The sequence below is a fragment of the Canis lupus genome, chromosome 26 (assembly GCF_011100685.1).
Source record: "Canis lupus familiaris isolate Mischka breed German Shepherd chromosome 26, alternate assembly UU_Cfam_GSD_1.0, whole genome shotgun sequence".
NCBI lineage: Eukaryota > Metazoa > Chordata > Mammalia > Carnivora > Canidae > Canis > Canis lupus.
The window spans coordinates 21,451,572-21,466,714 of record NC_049247.1 but is presented as its reverse complement, the minus strand read 5'-3'; the positions used below and the strand labels follow the sequence as shown (position 1 = coordinate 21,466,714).

At 54.5% G+C, this 15,143-nt stretch overlaps 1 long non-coding RNA gene across 1 annotated transcript in view; it reads left to right on the top strand.

The window, feature by feature from the left end:
- The window catches only part of LOC119877570, a 59,154-nt gene extending 50,057 nt beyond the window's left edge, over positions 1-9,097 (top strand). The window contains exon 5 of the long non-coding RNA XR_005379016.1: positions 8,503-9,097. This is a non-coding gene — a long non-coding RNA (uncharacterized LOC119877570). The remainder of the gene's footprint in view (positions 1-8,502) is intronic.
- Positions 9,098-15,143: the final 6,046 nt, after the last annotated feature.

Below are 15,143 nucleotides of genomic sequence, written 5' to 3'. Positions count from 1 at the left end.
GGAAGAGCATCCCGCATGGAAGTGCTCAGTGAGTACCGATGACATGACTGAGTGCCTTCTCACTTGCTGACACAGGTCAAAGAAGGAGAAGGGCCATGGGACACTCAGCGGCGCAGTGAGCCCACAGCAGAGTCCCGTGGAGGAGACCGGCGCCCCAGTCCCAGCATGTTGGGCGCTGCTCCTCCTGCCCCTGTTCTGAGGGGTCCCACACCCTGCCAGCCTCAGCACAGCCCCCTTGAGTAGTGGGGCTGGACTAGGGTGGGAAGGGTCTGACTTTATGGGCCTGTGGTAGGGGGACAGAGCACGGCAGTAGGCACCCAGGTAGACAGACACCGCAGTACGTGGCCGCGGTGTGGCCAGGGCGTGGTCCAGCTGCTAGGGGGGGCGGAGACAGAGTCCAGCCCTCCCGGACTTTGCTGCGGCCCCTGCCCCGGGCCTGGTGTGTCTTGCCCACCCCCTCCCTGCCTGGAACCCTCACAGGGTCCAGGGGATGACTCAGCACAACAGCCAAGGGACAAAAAGGGTCTCACCTTTTGGAGCCCACATAGATAAAGTCTGGAAACCCAAGGCTGGCTTGGCCCCCAGTGACACCTCCCAGGATCTGCAGATTCCGGGACAGGAGATCCCCGAGGGGTCCTACAGCCCCTGGGTTTCCAAACTGTGGGTGCCCCTGGGAGACAGAGAAGAAGCTGCTGGCCATGACCCCAGTTCAACAAGAGCACCCCCAAATCCACCTGGCACACATCTCGGGCTGCACAACGTTCTATTTGTCAAATGGGCTCTGCGGTTTTAATTTTTATTTTTTTAATCAGGCTTTTTATTTGGAGATACTTACAGATTCGTATGTCGTTGAATGAAAGAATTTAGAGAGATCCCACAGAGCTTCCCCCACTTTCCCCCAGTGATGACCCCGAGACGAGATTCAATATTAACATACGACATGTAATGACCCAGAAACTGGCATGGACACGGTCAACATCAGGAGCATCTCCATCAGCACAGGGACCCTCCCACTGGCCTTTCATAGCCTCACCCACTTCCGCTCGCCCCAGTTTCTCCTTGACCCTTGACACCTGTCCCCCATCCTCCCCCACTCATCTACACTTCTTTAATTTCATCACTTGGACAGTCGTATGTAAATGGAATCATACAGTATGGAACTTCCTGGGACTTGCTCTTCTGACTCCACACAGTTCCCTAAAGAGTCATCCAGGTGGTGCGGATCCATAGCTTGCTCCTTGCCCCTGCTGTGTAGTATTCTGTGGGATGGATGAGCCACACTGTGTGGATCCACTCACCTGTGGAAGGACATCTGGGCGGTTTCCAGTTTGGGGCTGTTACCAATAAAGCTGCTGTGAACATTCACGTACAGGTTTTTGTGAGAACATAAGTCTTCATTTCTCCGAGTCAAATGCCCAGGAGTGTGATTACTGGGTTGTACGGTAGAGTGTTTACTTTTTGAAGAAATTGCCAGCCTGTTTTTCCCATTTTATATTCCCACTGGCATTGTATGAATGATCTAGTTCCTCCTCGCCCTCATCAGCAATTGGTTGTGTCACTATTTTTAATTGTAGCCCTTCTGGTAGGTGAGCGGCACTGTCTCATTGCAGTTTTCACCGGCGTCCCACTGATGGCTAGTGATCCCCTGCTCCGTGCTTAATGACAGTGGCTTTGTATCACCGGCCCATTTCACAGATGAAAGAAGCTGAGGCCCGTGGGTTGAAACAGGTTTGTTCAGCTACAGCTGGATCCCTGCTCTTGGTCACAAGCTCTTCTGAGAAAAGGGAGGCAAAGAAGCTCTTTAAAAACGATGCTTTTTTATGAAAGTGTGGAAGGCATGATTTTGATACCCTGACAGGTGTATGCTTTCTGTGATACGTCTTGCCTGTTTGGAGAGCTGGCTTCAAGGTGTCTATGAGCGATGCGTTGTCACAGCAGAACTTTGCAGCATGGCCATCAGACCATGGGACACACCCTCTTTACGGACCTGGGGCTCCTGTAAGTAAGCTGCCCTGAGTACAACAACAGCAAGGTCCAGCCAGCAAGGGGGCCACAGGATGCTGACTCCCCGAAGGGACAAAGTAGACACACCCCCAGGCTACCGCAGAATCCTTAATCCCGCCAGGCCAAGCCCAAGGGTCAGAGTTCAAGGCCCCCTCTCCACCCGCCAGGGCCTCAGCCCAGCTCCCTCACCCTCTGCTTCCTACCTTGCAACTATCTGCTCCTCACAAAACCTCTCTTCCCCTCCTCGGCTTTCCAGATCTCTTCGTGTGTCTTATTTTATCTTATTTTATTTTTGGAGAAAGCTGCATCGAGGAGACCCGGGAGGAGGAGGGAAACACAGCATCTGCGAAGGAAGGGCGGCTGCAAAGACAACACGCAAAAATTTTTTTTTTTAAGTGTGGTAATAAATGCTATTCAAAAAAAAAAAAAAAAGAATGAAAGAAAGAAAGAAAAGAAAAAAAAAGAGAAAAAGAAAAACCCACCCCACAATCTCTGAAAAACACAGCCCATTGAAATGACAAGCCGAAAATCATTTGCTAAGCGCGAAACGGGTCCCTTTGTCACCCAATTCTTCTGTTGACAGTTACCTTTCAATCCCACAATTGTGCAGAAAGGGCTGATTTTTATTCAATGTTCTATTCACTCTGCGTATTAATGAAAAGGGGGGAGGAAAAAAAAAACTTGTAAGAATGGTGTTTAGGAGGCTGATAGACAGGCCGTCTGGATTCCCCAGCCGAGCCCTCTTATCAGTGGCCCACAGTGGGGCTGGCGCGGCCGCCTCGTCCCGGCTCAACTTGGCGCACCCACCTGGTCTCTCGGCCCTGCCATTGAAACCCTGGGGTTGATTGATTGATTGATTGATTATTATTATTATTATTTTTACCAAAAGTCTTGATGATCTCGTCTCCTTACCAGGAAAGGGGACAGACACAGGTCATGACTTAACCCCTAATTCATGCACGCGCGCACACATTAACGCAGCACCTGCTGTGTATCAGCAAACCGGGGGTTTTGCTTCTGTTGGGGGTCAGGTGTCCGAAACATCGGCATGAGCCCCGCTGGCTCCGGGGAGACTGTGTGCCCCAAATCATTTTCTCTAGGTATCCCCAAGGTGGAGGGGCCTCGGCACCATACGGGCCCATTTTCATACTCGTGTTTTGGCATCTCAGCAAGGAGCCTGTCCTGGGTGTCACACTCCCGCTCCTGGTGTGTGCCAGGATGTCGGAGGCTGGACAAAGTGACACCCCCGTCCCCCACCGCCTGGGGTCGGTTCTGTTCAGAGGCAGTGTGGGATCATGTCTGTGCTGAAGGTGGGGCCCCGTCAGGGCCTCCAGTCTCTCCTCTGCCACTCACTGCCTCTGGGGGTGGGGGTTGGGGCACATCCATTTGTCTCTCTGAGCCTCAGGCTCGTGGACTGTCACGTGGAGACAGTGGCATCACTGTAGTGGAGTGGCCCTCGGAGGATGTCACAGGCTGAGTATTGAAGCCCTGACCTCCAATGTGATGGGATTGGGGGCTTTGGGGAGGTCATTAGGGTCATGAAGGCAGGGCTATGGTCTGATGGGATTAGTGCCTTTCCAGAAGAGACACCAGGGACCCCTCTACCCCCTGCCACGTGAGGACGCCGCGAGAAGGCTGCCACGTGCAGGAGCAGGAAGGGGGCTCTCACCAGAGCCGGACCCCGCTGGCACCTGCTCCCCGACTTCCAGACTCCAGAATTGTGGGAAGGGAAAAGGCTGCTGTTTAAACCCCCAGTCCATGGTGTTCTGAGATGGCAGCGTGAGCAGACTAAGACAGAGGGAAAAAGGGAGCTTCTACGAGCCCAGGTCCCTGGCCCACCTTTCCCTCCCCCCTTCCCTCCCTCCTGCTCTTCCTTTCCTTGTTTCCTTTCATGGATTCCAGAATTCCAAGAGGGGTTCTGTGCTGGAACGGGGTGGAGGGAGGGCTCAGGAAAGCAGAGAAGAGCTGTGTTTGTGACAACGAGACCCACTGCCTGGCTGGGTGGTGAGCTCCCCGGCATGGCGGGGCCGTTAGCAGAAGCCAGATGACAACCTGGTGCGGTCGTTGTGGTGAGGTGGGGGTGCACCGTACGGTTTGGGGGGGACCTGTACCTGCCTGCCGGGCTTACTTGCCAAGCCTGTTTGTCTTCCACCCGCCACACCCAGGTAGCTTCATTTTGCCTCTAGCACCAAGGCACACCCATGGGCCATTCTAGAATCCTCTTCTTCCCTCCACCTCACACCCAGTCCTGGAGTCGTCCTGACAACTCTACCATCAGAGCATCCCGAGCCTCTGTCACCCTCCCACGTGGCACCTGCAGTGGCCCTTTCTCTGGGCTCCCTGCTTCTCCCGTGGCCCCTCTTAGCAGGGGGAAGCCATGAACCCATTTGTAGGATCTCCCCAGGTCTGCTCAGAACTCCCCAAGGGCTCCCTTCATGAGGCCCTCTTCCCCCAGCCCAGGAACTCACAGGGCTACTCCTCTCCACCCAGCTTCCTGCCATAGCACCACTTCCTCCGAGAGGCCTTCCCTGACCTTCCCTGTCCTTCGACCTCAGCTCGACCCGACCCCTCCCTCAGCTTTATTTTTCTCCTCACCACACGTTCCCACTTTCTATGGCATCATGTACTTGTTCGATTAGTCACTGAGTGCCTCCCACGCTGGCCTGAGAGCTCCTGAGAGTAGGAGCTGGCTACTCCCCCTGGCTCAGGTGATGTCCTCAGGTGCATAAAGGGAGTCGCACACGGCCTCTGGGCCTGTAGAGGGATGCTCCCTGGGCCTTATCCTAAGGCTTGTCTCTACTGCCCTCCTGACTCAGAATCGTGGGGTTATCATAGTCCCCCTTCTTGCTGAAATCAGCACGTGCTGGGCGGCGATGACCTGTGACACCCGCCTCTCATCCTGATCATGCATTTGGCCACTCAATAAACATTTATTGTCACCTGCCAGGTAATGTGCAAATGTTGGGGACCCAGCCACGAAAAAGATGGGCACGGAGCTGACATTTTTAATGGGGAGACTGAGGTGGGAAAAAGTGAATTAATATAAGTGATGCCAGGAACTATGAAGGAATAGGGGGCAGGGTAAGGGGTCGTGGGTGGTGTCCTTGTGGGGGGGCCGTCAGGGAGGACTTCTGGGAGCTGGCAAGGGCAATGAAGGCCTCAGTGACATGCTGCACTGTCAGGGGACAGGTGGGGGCACTGGTGAGGCCAGGCTTTGCAGGTCTGAGGCACTTGAAAGAGCCTCAGATAGGTTCTAAGGAAAGGACTTAGCGGGTCTGAGTGTGTGCCTAGGGAACGGTGAGCGGATGAAGAAATGAGCGACTTGAATGAGTTGGGAAGTGAGCATCCTCTACACCGTGGCCCACGGGGCTCCATTGTCCTGCCCCCTTTTATTCACTGCTCCTCAAACTGCCCCACGGCAGGTGATCCTCCCTGAAAGACAGACAGCACCCCTACACTCTTAGACTCTCTGCCGTATCCTGGGGCCTCGCCCACCCACCACAGAGTTTGGCCACAGTGGTGCACAACCTCGGGGAGCCAAGCAGGGGAACCCTCCCCAGATACAATGAGGTGCGCACCCTCCGGCCTCCTTGGGAGGCAGCAATAATCGGGACAGGCGTCTGTATTTCAGGTTCCACAGGCCCCCCTCCTCCACTGTGATCGCTGACACCGCGGATTTTAATATATTCTCACTGGCGGAGCTATTTGCATTCAGACGCAATTGTGAAGCAAGACCCTGGCTCCTCAGAGCGGGCCCCCGGGATCAGGATTGGGATGAGGAGGAGGAGGATCTGCTACGTTCTTAGGCTGGGGGCTGGGGGTCAGGGGCCTTTGAGGCTGGGCAGAGTGGTCCGGGATAGGCTGAGCCCCATACCTACGGGGTACCAGAGCACCCGCCCTCCCTGCCCAGGCCCAGCTGCCACGGCTCTGGCTTGTTTTGTTCCTTCTGGGGGTAGAAATGGGGTCAGGCAGTGTTCTCTACTATGTGTCAGGCACTGTGCTTGTCTCTGGGTCTTGGGCCTTGAGACCTTACATGGGGGCCCCAGACAAGAATGAGTCAATTAAGTAAACAAGATAATAACACACTGGGATGAATGCAGCAAGGGAAACCAAATGGGCGGAGACACATTCCTTGGGGTGTTTTTTTTCTAGATTGAGTGGTCAGGGAAGGTGAAGTGGATGGATTGCACAAATGTGCCCAGCCTTTCACACCTCCCTGTCGCCACGGCCCCTTGCAATGGGCCTTCCCAGCTCACCCCGTCAAGAGGTAGACACTATTTCCCTTCCACTTCTTGGATCTGTGACCGACTTTGGACAATAGGATGTGATGTAGGTGATGCAGGGCCAGCTCCTGCCCCGAGTCTCAAGAGACCTTGCAGACTTCTGCTACCACCTTGGGAATATAAGCCCAGGCTTGCCTGCTGGAGGACAAGAGACACGCGGAACAGGGATGAGCATCACAGTCAAGGCCAAGCTGGACCAGCCAGCACCCAGCTGCTCTGCCAGTGGGCCTCACATGCAGAAGTCAGTAGAACTGTGGGCTTGTGAGCTAGACAAATGCCTATGCCTTGGGCCATGAAGTTTTGAGATGCTTTGTTACGCAGCGGTAGCTAACTGATACAGCAGGTCAGTGTGATCAGGTGACATGTCATCAGAGACCCAAAGGATGAGAACAATTGTAGTGGTGAGGAAGCTGCAGGAGGAGGATTCTAGGAGGCGGGTACAGCTAGCACAAAGGCCCTGAGGTGGGAGATGTGGAGGCTTATTTCAAGGACAGAAAGGAGGCTGACATGGCAAATAAAGAGAGGAGAAGGGGATATGGGGGAGAGACAGGGCTGGGGCTTAGGCACAGGGGCCGCCGTAGGTCCTCCTGGTGTTTGAAGAGCAGCAGTCATGGATCCTAGGAGTCTAGAGGCAGGAGCATGAACTGGATGGCTGGTGTGGCTGCTTGTTTTAATAACATGGACGGTAAGAGGCAGGAGTAGGAGAAGGGGTGGCATTTCATAGGAGTGTGGACGTGGCCTGAGGGGGCTTTGAGAACAGGTGTCCATTGTGTGTGTGTGCAGAAGAGGGGAAGGCGCAAGGAGACACACAGGAATGGGCCGCCACAGAGGCTGGGTTTGAAGCGCCAGAGCCCATACCGAAGGACTTGCTTCTAGCCGCCATCTCCACTGCAGGGGACGGTGGGGGACTGCGGGAGACGGCAGGGGTGGGGAGCACCTTTTAGCTCATTGCCTTTCTACGCTGAGAATAGTTCCTTCTGGCATTGGTTTGGGCTTTTCCTTTGCTGGGGTGATTTCTCCCGGTTGTCTCCTGCCCTACAATTGAGTGCCGGGAGCTTGGAAAATGGGTTGGGGGTGCCACGGGGAATGAAAGGGAAGGTGTAAGAGGAAGAGGGACTGCCCCGGGAAGCAGGTGCCTTCTCTGCCTCACATCACATGACCCTACCCCCATCTAGTTGCAGGACAGCTCCAGGCACTACAGCAACACCTCACCTGAGCCCCGACATCGCTCCCTCCTCTGCCTGGCACCGTGGGATGCCATCAATAAGTGCATCGTGGATAAGTGTCTCAGCCTCCCACCCTTTGGAGGGATAGTCCTGAGCTGTATTTCAGCACAGGACAGAGCCCCAGGTGCTGTTTCCCCAGCAGGACAGAGCCCCAGGTGCCCACACAGCAATCCCCAGCATCACCCCCTCTCCTGGTTGTCCCTTCTTCCCTCTCATTCTCTGCTCCCTTGTCACTCTTTCGCAGGACCCTCTCCCCATTGGCCACCTGCTTTCTTGGGAACTGGGACGGATCAGGTGGGGGCTTACCTGGAATACCCAGAGGGGCATCCTCCTGAAGCTGCAGGAGGTGTCCAATTGAGGGCTGGGCATAAGCCGCCGACCCAGGGTGGCTGTGACACTCATTCCTCCACATGGCTCCTGTTCTGAGAACACTGATGGAGGAAGGAGCCCACAGGGGGGAGGAGGCTGACGACTCCGGGTCATCGCACTTTACAGTATATAAAGCCTTTTCCCTGCCATCGGTCCTTTGCAGGTCACAACAACCTGGGGACATCAGCCAAGAAGGCACAGTGCTCCCCATCTACAGATGAGGGCAAAGGGACGCAGAGAGGGGCAGTGGGGGTGCTCAGGGCTGTGTGGAAAAATGCCCGGGGCTGCATATGTCCTTTTGCAGAAGCTTTCTGCAAATGTAAGCAAATACTTCAAAAAATTATCCATGTGCTGCTTTTCACACGAATTCCACCTCCACCATACACAACCCATCTTTTTCACTTGTTCAGTTTATACGGCTGCATCGTATTCCTCGGTGTGGCTATCCCACCATTCCTTCATCTAATCTCCTACCAGTGGCTCTCTAGAGTGTTCCCCGTGGTTTTCCCTCATTGCTTAAAGACTTCATTGAATAACCTAATACATCTATCTGCATCTAGGGGGGACATTCTACAGCATAAATTCCTAAATCTGAAAATGTCCATTTATTTTATTGACAGACTTTATCACCAGAAGAACATGACAGCGGCCTGGCTGACTCTTCATCATTTTTAAGATGTGACGACAGTCACCTCCTCCAGGAAGCCTTCTCAGACTTTCCGGCCGTGTCAGGAGCCTTGTCTGGACCCCTGCCTCTGCGCTGGGCATGTGGCATGCTGTATGACACTGGTCTATTTCTTCTCTGTCCCCGTCTTCAGACTGGGAGCTCCCTGAGACCAACCTCTGTGATTAAACCAGTCTTCGGGCCTATTCAGGCTTCAGCGCAGGGCTCGGGGCTGAGTAAATACCAATCCCCTTTGCGCATGCCTCCCAGAGCTGGGGCCTCCAGGGCGGGCAGCCTCTACTTCCACCTTGCCCCCTTGCCCTGGGGATAAGGCCCAGGCGTGGCCTCTGCTCCCAACACCTGCAGGCCACTCCGTGCAGGCCCTGAGCCCCTTCTCCCAGCCGCTGGGGCCTCCGCTCTCTCCCTTGAACAAATAATAATTGTTAGAAAAAGGCCTGTGGATAAATTATTATCGTGACCCTCATTCCAGTGCAGAAAACTTTTGCTAGCTGCCAAGCGAAAAGTCAAAATTTGCATTTAAATAGAAAACGTTAGGCGAGCTGAACAGGGAGACCAGTGCCCCCAGAGGCCTCTGGGGGTGGGTGGGGGGAGGCCGTCAGTGCACCCCGCCCTGGAACCCCACTTGGGGCAGGGGGGACCGTCGGAGCCTGAGGCCAACTGGTCTTTTCTGTGGTCTGTGCCCCCTCGGGGTTCTGCAGTGTCCGGCCCCGCCGGGGCTGTGCGAGGGCTCGGTGGTCCACACGTGCACCTCTCAGATGCCCTCCCTTCAACTCCCTTTGAACCTCAGTCTCCCTTCCGGGGCCCACAGTGAGCAGATAATCACAAACATTCAGGGCGGGAGGAGACTTCACGGATTGCGTCAAGGAGAACGTTTAGAGCGCAGTTTCTGAGCTACACAGACAAGGCAGCTGGGGACTTGGCTACTTGCTAAGTCACTTAGCCTCTCTGAGCCTCAGTTTCCCTGTTTATAAAGGGCAGGTAAGAAACCTTCATAGCTGCATGTTATTATATAATCAATAGAATTTGGGATCCCTGGGTGGCTCAGCGGTTTGGCGCCTGCCTTTGACCCAGGGCGTGATCCTGGAGTCCCGGGATCGAGTCCCACATCAGGCTCCCTGCATGGAGCCTGCTTCTCCCTCTGCCTGTGTCTCTGCCTCTCTCTCTCTCAGTCTGTGTCTCTCATGAATAAATAAAATAAAATTAAAAAAAAATAGAATTTACTGTAATTAAGAACTGTGGTTGTTTCTGTTGGAATGCTGGAATTCTACTGTGGCATCCTTGGCAAGTGCTTGGATTCCTCCCATGACGGGATGCTCACTTCCAAACAGATCAGTCTGTTCCCTCTATTTTTTTTTAATATTTTATTTATTTATTCTGAGAGACACAGGGAGAGAGGCAGAGACATAGAGGGAGAAGCGGGTTCCCTAAGGGGAGCTCGATTCAGGACTCGATCCCAGAACTCTGGGATCATGCCCTGAGCCGAAGGCAGATGCTCAACCGCTGTGCCACCCAGGTGCCTCCAGACCAGTCTGTTCCATTTGGCACTGGCTTCTCCTTTCCCAAGACCATCCCTGGAATTGTGGGAAGATGTAGGTGCTGCCTTGGCATATTCTCTGACCCTCTTTTCTGGGGACACCCGAAACATCTCTTTACCTGAGGGTCTGCTCAAATACCCAAGAAGGTCACTCCTCTGGGCCACCAGGAAACTGAAAGCAACTTCTCAATCCAGAAAGAAAAGAAATAAATCAATTAAAGCTGATGTGCAGTGAGTAGCCTAGACTCAGAGGGACTAGACCCTGAGTCTCATTTCTACCTGGGTTGTCTGACCCTCAGTTGCCTCCCTGAAGAACGCAGAGGCTGGCACCGATCTCAGGTGGCTGTCTTGAGGATGGCCTGACCTCAGGCAAGTCCAGGGCTCAGCACGGTGGAGTGCATCAGTTGGCACTCATGAAAAGCTCATGACAGCTTGCAGGCCCTCTGAGTATGATTTGCATCAGGCAGGGGACCCTTGGGTGGCTCAGTGGTTGAGCATCTGCCTTCAGTCCAGGGAGTCCTGGAGTCCCAGAATCGAGTCCTGCATCGGGCTCTCTGCATGGAGCCTGCTTTTCCCTCTGTCTCTGCCCCTCTCTCCTCTGTCTTTCATGAATAAATAAATAAAATCTTTTAAAAAAGAAATTGGGGCAGCCCTGGTGGCTCAGAGGTTTAGAACTGCCTTCAGCCCAGGGCGTGATCCTGGAGACCCGGGATCGAGTCTCACATCCGGCTCTTTGCATGGAGCCTGCTTCTCCCTCTGCCTGTGTCTCTGCCTCTCTCTCTCTCTCTGTGTGCGTGTATATGTCTCATGAATAAATAAATAAAATATTTTTAAAAATAAAAAAATAAATTAAAAAAATGCATCAGGCAGGAGTAAGGACTCACTTCAGCAGTTCTATCTTGGGCTCCCAGTCTGTGCCTGGCCTACAGCCTTCTCTCTAAAATGTGATTGAAGCATCTCGGAGAGGACCAGAACTCCTGTCTACGTTGCAACCACGGCAACCATGCTGCCTGGCACAGAGTAGGTGCCTCACACATGTTTGTGTCCAGAGGAATGAGTAAATATATAACTGCTTTGTCCTCTGTCCCTAGGACGGAGCCTGGCACATAGTAGGTGTTCAATAGACCCTTGGTTGGCTGGAAGAGGGAAGCAAGAAGTGCCCAGAGTTCTGTCCAGCTGTGTCAGAAGAGGCATTTGGCCCTGCGTGGGTCCCACATGGGACTTGCCTCAGCTGACATACACCAGCTGCCCCCCTGTGCTCGCTCTGTTGCAGGGAAGAGTGGAGACCTCTGTACTTAAGGACTCACGATGCTCGGGGAAAAACCAGGCCCGTTGGGAGGACTTGCACCTGACAAGAGTGCAAGAGTGTCCCAGCTGGAGGATACTTAAGATTGGGTGGAGCAGGAGGGCTGAGGGCTGAATCATGGACATCTTCCTGGAGGAGGGGCCCTCTGAGCTGGGCCTGGGCAGGCTGCGGTTTATCACCTACTCTAGGGGCCCCAGGTTTATGAGATCAGCCCATTTCAAACCCCAGCGACCCAGCCAAATAGGTGTTCTTATCTTTATTTTGCAGGGAAAACTGATGCTCAGACAGGTCAAGAACCGGCCCAGGACCTCACAGCATCAAACATATCTACTGGATTTTAAAGCTTGCCCTTCAAAAGAAAAAAAAATGTGTATACAGTACTGTCTGTATGTGGTTAAGATTAAAATAGTAAAACATGTAACATACGCAGTATTCAGCAATACAGTTAAGAGTCAGCTAATCATGTCGCAGGTAAGCTGTCCCTGTGGAGCGGCGCCGGGAAGAAGCAGGTGTGGGGCAGGGAGTTGTCGCTTTGGCTATGAAGCATTTTAGTACCATTGGATTTTGTAAAGCCTATGCGTTTGTGTTCCTTTTACAGCAAATAAAAGATTAATTGAAAAAGGGACAATGGCCTATATAGTTCACTCTGCAAACCATCTTCCAGGTCCCTGGGGGGAGGCAAGCCCACAGCAGCTGGCACCGCACGCCGGTCGTAGGGCTTCCCCCAGCGGGGCAGCCCGTGAGCTGCAGAGTGGCTGCCACTGGAGATAGGGTGCTTATTTCTGCACGTTGGCAGGAAGTAGCCAGGTTGGGGCCTGGCATATGGGTGAGTGCTCCCTGAGCGTCCCCCAGCCCCAAACTGTGGGACCTCCACCCCTGCATGTGGTGGGAGTCCCTGAGCACAGAGGCCTGGCCTCCCTCACTCTCCATTCCGGTGGCCCAGCTCCTGGCCGGGCACGGTGACCTTCCCCCAAGGCTGGCTGACCAGGCACACCTGAGCCTGCCCTCCAGGGGCCCCCATTCGAGTTCAGGGTGACAGATGATTACCCAGATCAACTCCCCAAATGACGGATGGTGACCAATCCAGTCCTCTGAAGAAGCCTGCTTGGTGGCAGGGACAGCTTCACCAAGAAGTGGTGTTTGAGCTGAGCTCTGAGGGCTGGAAGGATGCTGGGGTGACTGCACAGTTGGAGTGTGGGGATGTGGGGAAGCAGGGAGGAGTGAGGCAACAAGAAGGGGAGGTGGGGGAGGGAGGTGGGAATGTAGGGAGGGTGAGGAAGGATAGAGGAAGGAAGGCCTGTGGGAGGTCATCTCAGGAGGACGGGGTGGAGCCCAGGGCGGCACTCCAGCCAGGAGCTTTGGGGGCCAGGGTCCCCTTTCTGGGCAAGCCGCAGCACCCCCAGGGGCGGGACAGGCCTTGGGAGAGGCACATAAACCAGCTAAGTCCCACGGAAAGGTTAACGAGGGCCCTGCTGTCTCTCAGTAAAGTCACTTCACACATTTACAATGTACCAGTCAAACCAATTAGCTGTGAAAGTGTTGTAGGGGCCGCATTTTATTGGATTCTGGTCAACTCAGAATTGGTTAAATAATGTCTGCAAGGAAACATGAAAGGACCGCACGTGGGGTGGGATGGGATGGGGGTGGCTCTGGGCGGTCCTGCATGACAGACAGGAATATGGGCGGACACGGGGCTGCAGGAGGCGTCGCTAACATTGTGCCAGGAGGTCTCTGCCCAGAGATCTGGGAGTGTCCTGGTGATCTTTCTGCCCAAGGTGGGTTTCAAGACTACCCCATCACTGGAATCACCTGGGGAGCTTTTTGAAAAAATACAGGCCTGATGGCCCGGACCCACCCCAGTGGCATCCCTTGGAAGATGGGAGCAGGGCATGGCTTCTTTTTCCAAGACCTTTCCCTGGGGTATTCTGATGTGCAGGTAGCAGGAAGGAAAGACCCTGTTCTATGCCAGTGGGCTCAACTGGGGGTGGCAACTGGGGGTGGGTGGGATGTCGCCCTCCCAGGGGACATGTGGTGATGTCTGCAGACACTTTTGGTTGTTATAACTGGAGGGGGCAGCTACTGGCCCCTAGTGGATAGAGGTCTGGGATGCTACTGGACATCCTATAATGTACAGGGCAGGCCCTACTACAAAGAGTCATCCAGCCCCAAATGTCAGTGGTGCCCAGGTTAAGGAATCCTGTTCTAGTCTATTAGACTGTCCATTTGACAGCCAAGCAAACTGAGGCCCAGACTGGCCGATGGGCACTGTCTGGGGTCATGCAGGGAGTGTTTGGTGTCAGACAAGCAGGACTCATGAACTTCTGTCCCTAGGCTGTGTGCCTGGCACTGTGCTAGGCTCTGTGGGTTTAGAGATCAGTCTGATTCCAGAGGCCAGTTGATCCAGTTGAATTTTGGGGACACAGCTGAACCCAGGCTGGGGTTTTTCTGAGGGTCTGGGGACCGTATGACCTCTCAAAGTTACTCCTTTCCCTGCTGAAACCCCCAGACAGATCTCACCTCTTTAGCAGATGGGTTCTCAGAAACCCTCTTGGTTGGAGGTCTCAGCCCCACACGACTGGTCTCGGATCACCAGGGGTCTGTCCGTTTGTCCATTCGTCCATCCCACGGCGGGAATCGGAGCTGTGTGCGGGGGCCGGGGGACCCAGCTAATTGCAGCTCAGGGAAGGCCAAGTGGAGATTAGCCCACAGCAAGGAGCAATGGGAGGCCAGCGTCTGGGGCCAGGATGGTACCTGATTAGTTAAATTGCCAGCACCTGCTTGCTTTTATTGCAAACATAAACACGGCCGCGCCGACGATCGCCAGCGAGCCTAATGCTTTCCGTATTTGTCACATCTGCAAGGTCCGGGGTCGGGCAGCAGGGAGGCCTAGGCCTGGGCAGTCCGGGGAGGCAGAGGGCCTTGGGTGAAAAGACGTTGCCTTGGACCCCGGGGGAGGGAATTTGCACTTGACCAGGCCTCCTCGGCGGCAGGCCCTGCACAAAGCCGTCTGGCCCTCAAAGCCTTCCTGTGAAATATTATTATTTTTCTTATCGAGACCTGGAACAGCGGAGCAATGCGCCCAAGTGACCCAGCCCAGGAGGCGCCCAGCGTGGAATTGGAATCCAGGTCTTTCTGCCTCCAAAGCCTCCGCTCCTTTTTGCTACCTGGGTGGAGGGAGCTCCCAGGGGGTTCCTACGGAGATTTCTCAAACCGTGCATCGCAGTGTCAAGCAACTGGCTGGCGAGCTCACGTGCGCTCAGGAAGGGAAAACACGGTTTCCGACGCTCCGGACAATCTGCGAGGTGACCACAGGCTCCCTATCTCCTCCTCCTGGGCCTCAGTGTCTATGTCTGTAGGGTGGTCATCAGGTCCCCCCCCTCTGCTCCCAAACCCCAGGAGAAAGAGGCCGGGAGGGTGGGGGGTTGGCCCTTGAATGTGTCCGAGGTCAAGTCCAGCACTGGCTGAACTCATCCACTGAGACTCCTCGAAGGCCCATTAAACAGCATCGCGCTGCCCCGTCACATGGGCGCAAGCCGCGGCCTGGGGGGACCCTGCCACGCGGGGCGGCATTCACTCCGCCGTCACCCGGCAATTGGCCCATAAGACAAACGGTCTAGGAAACCATTTCAAATTAACTCTGTCTCCATTACAGGCACTTTTATGAAGATAAACTATTTGCGGGATGTTTACAGGAGGGAGCCCTTCGGTGCCGCCAGAAGGTCAGAGGGAAAGTCAG